Raw genomic sequence first — 12,701 nt, 5'->3', positions numbered from 1 at the left:
TTTTAATAGTAAACATGTCACATTTGAGTAGAGCATCCAGGGAGAAATGTGGGTCAGAACCAGAGATCTAGTTCAGAACTTTTCCATATGGAGCTGACAGCTGACACAATGAAAGAGGAAAAGAAAGAAAACAAAGATAGAACCCTGAAAAACAACCAGTTTAGTTTTAACCAAACAGAAATGTGTTCCACCTTTCAACTTGTATTTTATTTAATTAATTAATTAATTTATTTTTTAAAGATTTTATTTATTTATTTGCCAGAAACAGAGGGAGAGAGAGCGAGCACAGGCAGACAAAGAGGCAAGCAGAGGCAGAGGGAGAAGCAGGCTCCCTGCTGAGCAAGGAGCCTGATGTGGGACTCGATCCCAGGACCCTGGGATCATGACCTGAGCCAAAGGCAGCTGCTTAACCAACTGAGCCACCCAGGCGTCCCTCAACTTGTATTTTACTTTGTTCAGTCCCGTATTGGGATTTTGAGTCATGATATTATAATTAGCATAATAATAATTATCTGCTAATTATAATTAGAAGAAAGAACACAGCTTTGGAATTAGGTTACTTGTGTTCAAATCCTAATTCCCCCACTTAGTAGGTATAACCTAGGGAACACCACTTCGTATCTTTGAAGCTCAGTTTCCTGACTTTAAAATGAGAATAACGACTCCCTCTCTGAGGTGTAGCACAAGATTTAAGATGTAATGGAAATGACTAGCAAGTTGCCCATTGTCAAATAATAGCTAGCATTGTCAGGCACTTGCCTTATTTTTCTGTCCCAACTTATTCCAGCTTGTTAACTCAGTTGGTGTTCTGTTTGGCACACAGAAGCCTCCCATCTGGTATTTGTTGAAGGAAGGAAGAACTGTATATATTTTCTATTTTTTTAATACTCAGCAGTAGAATGCATTATACTACCTCTCCTTGGCTTTTTATAAAGGAACAACTTCCCTACCAATAAATGAAGCATTCTTAGAATTGTTGGTATTCAATGATGTATGTAAAAATTTCAAAGTAAACCAGTAGTTACCCATTTGACTGGCTATGTGATATCTTGCTTTAATTTATTGTTTAAACACATCTCATATAATGACTCTAGGTTCCAAGCAGCATACATTTGGGAAACTGACGATGATAGATTACTTTTTAAGATTGCCTCTACTGCTGAGATTATAAAATTCAATGATGGTAGAACAGTATTATCTAAACAATGGGACTCCAGCTCTCCCATAGAACTATAGGGTCCTGTTCTTGATTGTAATCCTTAAGAGGTTAATAGGTGTTCTTTTAAATAGGAATTCTTAAATAAATTTCACAAAGACTATATGTTAATATAGCCATCTTCTAGAGAGTCATCATGGATAAGAATAGGCTGCATTTTATGTGGTATCTCCCAAGCTTATTTGGCAATGGAATATAATCTCTTTTTTAAAAGAATGCATACTCATATCTTTGAGAATTAGTCTTCCCTTCAGAGCAGACTTTGGGAAATACAGCTCTAGAAGTTTGTTATTAGTGATCCACTCAGTCTTAACAGGTTGCTCAGTGTTGATGAAACCATCAAGGAAACTGGAGCATACATGTAGCAAGCTCATGTCACAAAACACATGGGTTGGGCACAGCTTCCACCCTGTCGATTTCAATATGATCTAAAGCCTGAAATCACATTGATACCCCAGTCCAACAAAAGATCTGCTCACCTTTTGTGATACAGCTTTCTACGTTTTGGTCTACCAAGCATTATTTGTCAATGTACTGCTGACTATGCTGTAATCTGTGACAGTTTAAAAAAAAAAAAAAGATTTATTTATTTTTAGAGAGAGAGAGCGAGAGAGAGCACATGAGGTGGGGGAGAGGAAGGGGCAGAGGGAGAAACAGAGAGAATCCCAAGCAAACTCCCCACTGAGCCTGAAGCCCAATGCAGGGCTTGATCCCAGGGCCCTGAGATCATGACTTGAGCTGAAATCAAGAGTTGGCCATCTAACCAACTGAGCTATCTAGGCGTCCTTCTGTGATAGCTTTTAGCACTAGATTTCTTTTTTTGTTTAATATTTATTTATTTATTTTTGTTTATTTGTGTGTGTGAGAGAGAGATAGCGAGAGGGAGAGCACAAGCAGTGGAGGAGAGAGAGAAGCAGGCTCCTGCTGAACAGGGTCTATCCCAGGACCTTGGGATCATGACCTGAGCTGAAGGCAGAACCTTAACAGACTGAGCCATCCAGGTGCCCAAAGATTTATTTATTTTAAAGAGAGAGAGAGAATGAAAGAGAGAATGTATGTGCGCTGGGGGGAGGGGCAGAAGGAAAGGGAGAATGAGAGTTCTTGAGCAGACTCCACACTAAGCTCAGAGCTGACATTGAGTTTGATCTCACCTCTCTGAGAACATCATCTGAGCTGAAATCAAGAGTCGGCAGCCCAACCAGCTTAGCCACCCAGGCACCCCTAGCACTAAATTTCTAATAAGAACTTTTGAGCCATGGGTAGGATTTTCTACAGTTGGTAAACTACTACTATAAATATTCAGCCAAGAAGTGATACTTACAACATAGCATAGGTCTTGATCTATGATGGCAAGTAAGTAATAGTAGACCATCTAACCTTGAAAGAAGCACTTAAACTCAGGGCTAGTGTTTCTAAGCAGAAATATTGAGCAAATGTAGATTTGCATCTGTGCATTTAATACTTTATGCAAGAAACAATTGCAATTATGTTCATACTTGACTAAGACACCTAAAGTCCCTTCCAATTCATTTTTCTCCAATCAGATTAAGAAATACTGTGTTTTACATGTGCACAAACTTTACAGTTTTGTTCCAGAGTTGCTGCCATATATTTTATAAGTCAGCTTTTTAATCTCTTTGGGCTTCAGTTCTCTCCTCTGGAAAATGAGCATGCATATTAGGTTTCTAAGATCTCTTCCAATTTTAAAAATTCAAATATTCTACTGTTATTCTTATAAAAACACCTTCAAAGTAAATAGAGTAGCTATTATTTGGAAGAAATAGAAACCAAAGTTCAGAACAGCTAGGTGATTTGTCCATGTTTGGAACAAGATTCCAGAAGTAAGATTTAAGACTAGGCCTTCTAGGAACCCTCCTACACTGTTGGTGGGAATGCAAGCTGGTGCAACCTCTCTGGAAAACAGCATGGAGGTTCCTCAAAATGTTGAAAATAGAACTGCCCTACAACCCAGCAATTGCACTATTGGGTATTTACCCTAAAGATACAAACGTAGTGATCCAAAGGGGCATGTGTACTCGAATGTTTATAGCAGCAATGTCCACAATAGCCAAACTATGGAAAGAACCTAGATGTCCATCAACAAATGAATGGATCAAGAAGATGTGGTATATATACACAATGGAATACTATGCAGCCATCAAAAGAAATGAAATCTTGCCATTTGCGACAACATGGATGGAACTAGAGCATATCATGCTTAGCGAAATAAGTCAAGCGGAGAAAGACAACTATCATATGATCTCCCTGATATGAGGAAGTGGTGATGCAGCATGGGGGCTTAAGTGGGTACGAGAAGAATAAATGAAAGAAGATGGGATTGGGAGGGAGACAAACCATAAGTGACTCTTAATCTCACAAAACAAACTGAGGGTTGCTGGGGGGAGGGGGTTTGGGAGAAGGGGGTGGTATTATGGACATTGGGAAGGGTATGTGTTTTGGTGAGTGCTGTGAAGTGTGTAAACCTGGTGATTCACAGACCTGTACCCCTGGGGATAAAAATATATGTTTATAAAAAATAAAAAATTATATTAAAAAAAAAAAAGACTAGGCCTTCTGAATCCTCGTCTGATATCTTTTTCATATTATCATAGTACTATATATATTCAGAACTATATAAAATATGCTAAACAGAACAGTACTTTTAAAAGTTTTTCTTTTATATATATGTACTAATGTTTATTTTAAAGTATTATTCACATTGCTTGAAAATACAGCTTTTTAAAATGCAAGGAAACAAAAACATAATCCTACCACCTCCATATAACAATCATTTTCACTCATTTGATTTTCTTTCAACTGTTACTTACATGTCTAAGTAAAGTGATATGCATACGGCTTATCAAATTCATATTCATAGTCATTTAATTACATATAGACATCTAAACATCAGTTCCTGGTTATAGTACTGCTAGCTAAATGTTACCTGGACCTGAAGAGAGAGGAAAAAACTGCTCTCTCCTACTTACAGGTAGGTGTAATTGGCAAGGAGTGAAGAGGACCTAAAATGACTCTAGTTTACAATGATAACCCTTTTCAATTAATTTCTGGCTTTAAAATCTCATGATTAGACTCATTCTTCTGGTTTTCATAAGATAAAGCAAGAGACTTCAGGAGGCTGATGTTAAGATGCTCTTACTTGGGTGGGAGAGAAAATCCTGGAGATCTCCTGGCTTATTCCTTTAATATAGTTTCACCTTGGAAGACAGGGAGGATGTGACCCTGAAAGATTGAGCAGCGGGACAGGAAGGTTTCCATGGTAAGGTGGAGGACTAGGCAGCAACAAAGCTTCAATAGCCAGGGAAAGAAGATTCTGGATAGTGGGATCCATAGCAGATTCCAGGAAGAGGAGAGGAGGTGTCTGTGGGGAATCAATAAAAATGGGGCTGAGAGGATTTAGATGAGAGTCCTTGGTCAGCTTGTCAATTTTTTCCTGCCAGAAAGTTCCTGATGGGAACCACAGGAAGCACCATCATAAGCCAAATTAATCATGGAGTTAATCTGTCAAGGTGAAGGAATAAAATTTAAAGTCATTAGCAGCTTTGTTCTAAACATGAGCCAAAACCCGAGGAACAGGATAGGTCAAGCAAGAACTAGGACTAAAGTGTTACTAAATATTTTTTAAATTAACATACAATGTATTATTTGTTTCAGAGGTACAGGGCTGTGATTCATTAGTTTTACCCAATTCACAGCACTCACCATAACATATACCCTACCTAATGTATTACACAAGCTGTCAACTGTAGCTGCAAGCTCTTTAGAAAGTAAGTTATTTACCTGTAGACAGGTAACTTAAGAGAATAATTTAGTGCTTTCATTTAAGGATATTTTGTTCTTTATAAATAGCATATAAGGCATCCCACCAAAGCCTTATTCATCTGACATTTGAATGTAAAAACTGAAGATGGATAATTATCTACTAAAAAATGAAATATATTGAAACAATAATCATACAAGATAACATGGTAATATTAAGACCCATAAAATTTGTTGTAAAATTCATAAGCTAAGATTATTTGTCTAATTCAAGAAATTGAACTTCCCCAGTTAAAGGACAAAACTCTACCTGGTTGATTAATAGAATTCCTACTGAATTATCACATGTGAGGAGAAACTATATACAATATTATATGACATACTTATGAAAGTGTAATGTGTATATATAAGCCTATTACTAGCTTCTTTGGGACATGTTATTCTTGGAATAAATTCTAATAAAAATTAGTTTATATGTCAAACTTCTTGCTTAGCTACAAACTTATAAGAGAGAATATTATAGATGCAAATATTTATCTGGCTAGTATGAACAATAACTCAAATTAAATTAACTGTATGGGGCATCTGGGTGGCTCAGTCGTTAAGCGCCTGACTTGGACTCAGTCATGATCCTGTGGTCCTGGGATCAAGCCCCATATCCGGATCCCCGCTCGGCAAGAAGCCTGCTTCTCCCTCTCTCTCTGCTACTTCCCTGCTTGTGTTCCCTCTCTCGCTGTGTCTCTCTCTCTGTCAAATAAATAAATAAAAATTTTTTTTTAAAAAGCTGTATAATATGATTATGGTAATCAGTGGAGCTAGAGTCATAGATCAGGAAGAAAAAGAAAAATGTTAATAATACGGAATAGAATTATATACTCTTGAACTCAATTTGCCAACCTACAGGCATTCACAGACCAGAACACAAATCCATTTATAGACCATACTTGCTCATCTTATTGACTTACACATTTTCTCCCTTTGTCTGCTTCCTCTTCCTTACACTCCTTGAGATCAAAACTTAAAAAAAAACCAAAAAAACAGTTTCTTATATATTTAAAATAAAATATTAAGCCACAAAAAAGCAATAGCAAAATATAAATCCTTTTATACCTGGACTGTGTTAAAATATGTGTGTGGTTATGAACGAAGATTATAAGGGAATAAATAAAAATAAAATTATTATATTTGAACAATGAGATTATAGGTCTTTTTATCTTTTTTGATATTTGTAATTGTTTATCTTGCTTTTACAAAAAAGAAAGAAAGAGAAAAAGAAAAGCATTTTTTTTTAAAGATTTTATTTATTTATTTGACAGACAGAGATCGTAAGTAGGCAGAGAGGCAGGCAGAGAGAGAGAGGAGGAAGCAGGCTCCCTGCTGAGCAGAGAGCCCGATGCGGGGCTCGATCCTAGGACCCTGGGATCATGACCTGAGCCGAAGGCAGCGGCTTAACCACTGAGCCACCCAGGCGCCCCAAGAAAAGCATTTTTAAAAGTTTTTTCTTTGCAATTTCCTGGTGCTATTTCCCCCCTTTTGAATAAGTACCTGACACATAGTAAGTGCTCAACATAAATTTGTTGAGTAGGTATACAAAATGGCAACTACAACTTTTGGCAGATTTTCTTTAGGGAGAAGCCAAATGATAGCCCTGGCTATGTTGAGCTAAGGATAAAATAAGTCAGCATTCACTTACCCACCTGCATAGGTGCTTCTAATGACCTATCCTTGAGATTGTTATTTGTAGATTGTCCATATAAATTGTTGTCTATCTGGACATTTTTGAGAATGAGAAGACTTGCTATTTATAAATACGCTGGGTTCTTAGATACGGCACCTAAAGCGTAAGCAACCAAAGAAAAAGATATGTTAGACTTCATCAAAATTAAAAACCTTTGTGACTCAAAGGACATTATCAAGTAAATAAAAAGATAACCCATAAATAGAAAAAAATTTGCAAAGCATTTACTCACAAGGGTCTAGTATCCAGAATATATAAAGAAAATTTATAAGCAACAATAAAAAGACCACTCAACTAAAAATTGGAAAAATAATTTAAAGGACATCTCTTCAAAGATGATATACAAAAGGGGAATCAGCACATGCAAATATGTTCAATGCTGGTTATAGGGAAATGCAAATAAAAACCAAAATGACGTACTGCTTCACAGTCACTAGGATGGCTATAAGGAAAAAACTTGAAAACAACAAGTGTTGGTGAGAAGGTAGGGAAACTGGAACCCTCATATACTGCTAGTGGGAACATAAAATGGTGCACCTACTTTGGAAAACAGTTTGGTAGTTTCCCAAAAAGTTAGTTTCTGTACAACCCAGCAATTCTACTCCTAAACATACAATCAAGACAAATGAAAATGTATGTCCATACGAAAGCTTGTACTTCAGTGTTTATAGCAGCATTATTCGTAATAGCTGAAAAGTGGAAACAAGCCAAATGTCTATCCATTACATAACTGAATAAACAAAAAATGTAATATATCCATATAATAGAACACTATTTAGTCATAAAAAGAATAAAGTTCTGATATGTGCTACAACATGCTTGAGCCTTGAAAACATTATGCTTAGTGAAAGACACCAGACATAATAGGTGAAATATTATATGAATCCATTTATATAAAATGTCCAGAATAGGAAAATCCAGAGACCAAGGGTTTGTGGTAGAGAGAAAGTGGGGAATGAATGTAATGGTATAAAACTTCATTTTAAAAGGAAAATATTCAGGGCGCCTGAGTGGTTCAGTAGGTTAAGTGACTTCTGATTTTAGTTCAGGTCATGATCTCAGGGTTATGAGAGTGAGCCCTACACTGGGCTGTGTGCTGGGCATGGAGTCTGCAATAGAGCGGGCAGGCTGGGATAATGGGGTGGACTGGAATTGAATTATGCTCATCATAGATCAGGCATTCAATAATAAATACTTGGAAAAAGTTGGGGTTGGAGAAGATACCTAGATGTTTTTCCCCAGAACAAACCTTTTAAACCTGAAAACAAACTTTAAAAGAGACGTTATGCTAATATTAGATATCACACCTAGATCATCTCCATTTTGCTTCATCTCTCCTAAACAATATTCAGGCATAATTAATGCTTTTTTGTTGTTGTTTTTTTTTTTTTTTTTAAGATTTTATTTATTTATTTGACAGAGAGAGATCACAAGTAGACAGAGAGGCAGACAGAGAGAGAGAGAGAGGGAAGCAGGCTCCCCGCTGAGCAGAGAGCCCGATGTGGGCCTTGATCCCAGGACCCTGAGATCATGACCTGAGCCGAAGGCAGCGGCTTAACCCACTGAGCCACCCAGGCGCCCAATGCTTTTGTTTTAACATCCCTTCTCTCTCAATTTCTTTTGCTTCATTTATGACAAACAGTATTCAGACAAAAATTAGCATTATAATTGCATTCACATTTCTTCTCTCACCTCCCTACAAATCTTGTGTCCTTCTTTTTTATTTTTTTTAAGATTTTATTTCTCTATTTGACAGAGATCACAAGTAGGCAGAGAGGCAGGCAGAGAGAGAGGAGGGGAAGCAGGCTCCTTGCTGAGCAGAAAACCGGATGCAGGGCTCGAACTCAGAACCCTGGGTTCATGACCTGAGCCGAAAGCAGAGGCTTTAACCCACTGAGCCACCCAGGTGCCCCAACTCTTGTGTCCTTAATGCCTTGTCCCTTCATCACGTAAGTCTGTCTCGTCACTTTTTCTTTTATCTGCTCTCTTTTTCTATGCAACGTAGTTTGCTTATTCTCCTAATAATCCCACTTTATCTTCTAAAATACCATCCTATTGCTAATAAACTTTCTTATATTATTAACCTGTCCTTAACAATCTTTTGACCTCTTTGCTATAGTGGAAATCCAACTTCCTCCAGGACACACACTTCCCTTCAAGTGAAGGTAATTCCTATTTCAAGGCCAGGAAATGGAGCTGACATTTCTCAGGCTCTCCCAGGGGTTTCAGACTAGCTTTCTTGTGGTCCTCCTCTGAAATTCACATCCTCCTGGAACACTACTCTCTCTCCAACCCCAACTCTGCCTTTTGCTGACCTTCATGTTATACTCTCACAGTGGTTAAGTATTTGGGCACAGGATTAGGGGTATTTCTATTCTTCTGAGTCTTATTCTGGGTTACCTTCATTGTCTAGATGGCATAGTCATCCAACCCATTACCTTTAATTTTTTTTTTTAAAGATTGTATTTTATTTATTTATTTTAGAGGTAGAGAGGGTGAGAGACAGAGTTGTGGGGGGTGGGGAGTGGAGCAGAGAGAGGAACAAGCAGACTCCACGCCGAGTGCAGAGCCCCATGTGGGCTCAATTCCATGACCCTGAAATTGTGACCTAGCTGAAATCCAGAGTCAACCACTTAACTGAGTGAGCGAGCCAGATGCACCCTAACCCCCGACATACCACCTTGTAAATTACTTGACATATACACTGCAGCTACACAGTCCCATGGCCTCATCCCAGATCATGTTATGACTCATGATGGCTCTACCTCAGAGATTTCATACTGTGCCTGGTCTCCAAGCCTTCCATAGCTCCCTCTCTTTGAACTTCCTCTGCTAACTTCTTCCCTTTCTAGTCTTTTTGACCTCTCCTGTCATCTAATCTGTTAGCTCCTAGCTGCTTTTATTATTACTATTTCTAATCTTTTCTTTGTCCAGTTTGGTTTTTGAGGTCAGGTGTTTCAACCATTTTCTTACTTACACTCCTAATTCCTTCCACCCCATGTCCCCTGCCAATCCCTGAATGTGGATCAAGCCAACCATCTGCTTTTTCTGATCTACTCTTGGACTGCCAAGAGAATTACATAACCTTGCTTTCTAATTTGCTGTTTTATGATTTCTAGCCTCAACTAGTTGGCTCACTTACTCAATTCCTAAAGTGGCTTTGTCACACACGCACTACTGTCCTTCAGCCCTACTCTGAGCCATCTTCCTTTCTCCCAGATGATCAAGTCATGTTTTTTTTTTTTTAAAAGATTTTTATTTTATTTTATTTATTTGACAGAGAGAAATCACAAGTAGGCAGAGAGGCAAGCAGAGAGAGAGAGAGAGAGAGAGGAGGAAGCTCCCTGCTGAGCAGAGAGCCCGATTCGGGACTTGATTCCAGAACCCTGAGATCATGACCTGAGCCGAAGGTAGCGGCTTAACCACTGAGCCACCCAGGCGCCCTCAAGTCATGTTTTATAGCAAAAGAAGAGGGCATGATGTCTGAACTCCATTAGAACTCTCCTTTTCATCCTACATCTAGCAATCTTTTCCTCATCTCAGAGGATACCCAAAGTTTTCCCAAAACATCTGTCTACCTATAACTTTGATATGGATTTTGCTCCATAAGCCCTTGGTTGTTTTTTTTTGTTTTGTTTTGCCTTCAATTTCTTTCCCTACTTCCCCTTCCTTTAAAAACATGCTCAGATTTTTTGCATCTTAAAATAATCCTTTAATATTGGCTTCATACAAAACTTGGATTGTATGATTTCCTTCATCCTCAACTTCCTTGAAAGAAATTTGGCTTATCTAATTTCAAGGAATCTGTATTCAGTAACATTCAGTGACTTTAATCATCAATTCCAACAGCTTTTTAAACATTCTTTCCTATTTGTCCTCTCTAGTAGACTGGATATCTTTCACTACAACCTCCTTGAATAGAACCTCTCCCTTCTCTTGAGCTCCATGACATTATACTCTTTTAATTTTTCTGCTCGTATACTCTTTATTTTTTCTACCGACTACTGTGTAATTTAGGATAAATAACTGTTGTAAGCTTAATGGTAGGTATCTTGCAATATACATACTTGTTTGCTTGTGATGTCAACTGCTGCTTTGCACATACTAAGTAGTAAGTATCTGGTTAATTAAATAATCTCAAATATTAATCAAACCGAGGGTATCAGTGGCTCAGTATTAAAATACTTGCATAATTTCCTACTTCTAAATGAAAATGTCAAGGAAAAAAAGAGGAGAACATATGAGAATTAATATGTTAGTACTATACTCCTACACATTTTTTAGGATAAGCACATATATGTGGGCTATATACTGGATGGACTTTATTCTGGTCACATGACCTCAGTGAGTAAGATCTGCCAGTAACATTTTCAGAAAAGCTTAGCAAATAGCAAATTTGTAATACCACTGAAAAGAAAAAGAGTAAAAACAACGTTGTTAAAGGATATGGGCACTCATCATTATTATTTATGAGATGGTAGCAAGAACACTGAGACACATTTAAAATAATATTCTGAAATCATCTTGAAACTAAAATTAGGCCCAGATTTACAATGGAAAAATATCCTACCCAACATCAAGGTGACTGAGGGCACAAAATTTAATTGTTGCTCAAGACAATCAAATGTTTTTCTCTTTCCCTACTAAATATAGTTTTAAAACTTGCATTAACTTCTGCCAATTCAGAGTCCTGAGAAAATAAGTCACTTTCTTTATAGGAAAAAGGAGAAGGTTCTTATCAACAATATAAAAGGAATGCAGCGTGGCCACAGCTCAGAGTGGACCTGGCAGACGATGAGCGCTGGAATCACCAAGAAAACGCGGAGCTATGAAAGGGCAAAAGACTGAGTGAAATGCCTGAAGCTCATTCCAAGGTTCAGCTTTGAAAAAGCCAAGTGAGAACTCATGAGATGCAAGAATTTAGTTATTGTGATGGGTAACTAATGAGCTAGTTGAAAGAAAGGAAACAAATATGGCTCAAATGAATATAAGCCTAAACATTTCTTTTCAGTTCATCTGATTAAAGTTTCATGAACAGCTTCTAATTCACGAGATTCAGTTTTAAGAATTCCACAAAATGGTAGAGGTGAACAGAATCTTAGAATGAAGAGAACAAGAATCTCAGACCAAGTATAATTCCTTCCCCTCCAAGATATATCCTAGAGGGATTGAGTTACCCTAGGGTAGGATAACACACACAGTCCACGGGAAAGCTGAGACTCCAAAAGAAGTCTCCTGACTCTCGGTTGGAGCTATTGCCACTATACAAGCAGTTCTCAGATGCTAGTCCATATCAGAGTTACAAGTGGGAAAACAGTGACTGTTAAAATGCAGATCCCCAGGCCTCACGTTAGGAATTCTGATTCAGTAGTTCCAGGGTGAGATGCAGGAATTTGCATTTTAACAGGTTTTTCTAGTAATTCCAATTAAGGTGGTCCTCAAACTGTCTTTTGATAAACTGCTAGAAAGCTAGACAGATCATGGAGCCATTTAGAAACTGCTTCTTCTCCATTCTCAGGTTCAGACTTCCAGGGAGAGCTAACTAAACTAACTTGAAGGGTGGGAATATTATTTCTCCCGTGAACCATCATTCGGGACCTTTCCTTTAAAGAAAAGTCACATGGAGTAGAGAGGTTTTCCCATAAAGAAAGTTTAGGGAATCTGGGCTTATCAGTGAAATACAGCAGGCTCACAACAACTTGGGCTTCTGAGGGGAGAGGCTTGATCAGCAGTGGCAAAAAGTGAGGATAGAGGAGGAATAAATTAAAACCCTTGGCAAAACAAAATAGTCTCATTCTTGGAATGGACCGATAGACAGATAGGTATTAAAGCAAATATAACAAGATGCTAACTACAGAATCCAGGTTGTGGGTATATGGGTGTTAACTACATAATACTTTGAACTTTTCTTCCTTCCATTTTTTTTTTTTTTAAGATTTCATTTATTCATTTGACAGAGAGAGATCACAA

Source organism: Mustela nivalis (assembly GCF_964662115.1).
Source record: "Mustela nivalis genome assembly, chromosome: 6".
NCBI classification, from domain to species: domain Eukaryota; kingdom Metazoa; phylum Chordata; class Mammalia; order Carnivora; family Mustelidae; genus Mustela; species Mustela nivalis.
The sequence above is the reverse complement of the archived record's forward strand: the minus strand, read 5'-3'. Positions refer to the sequence as shown.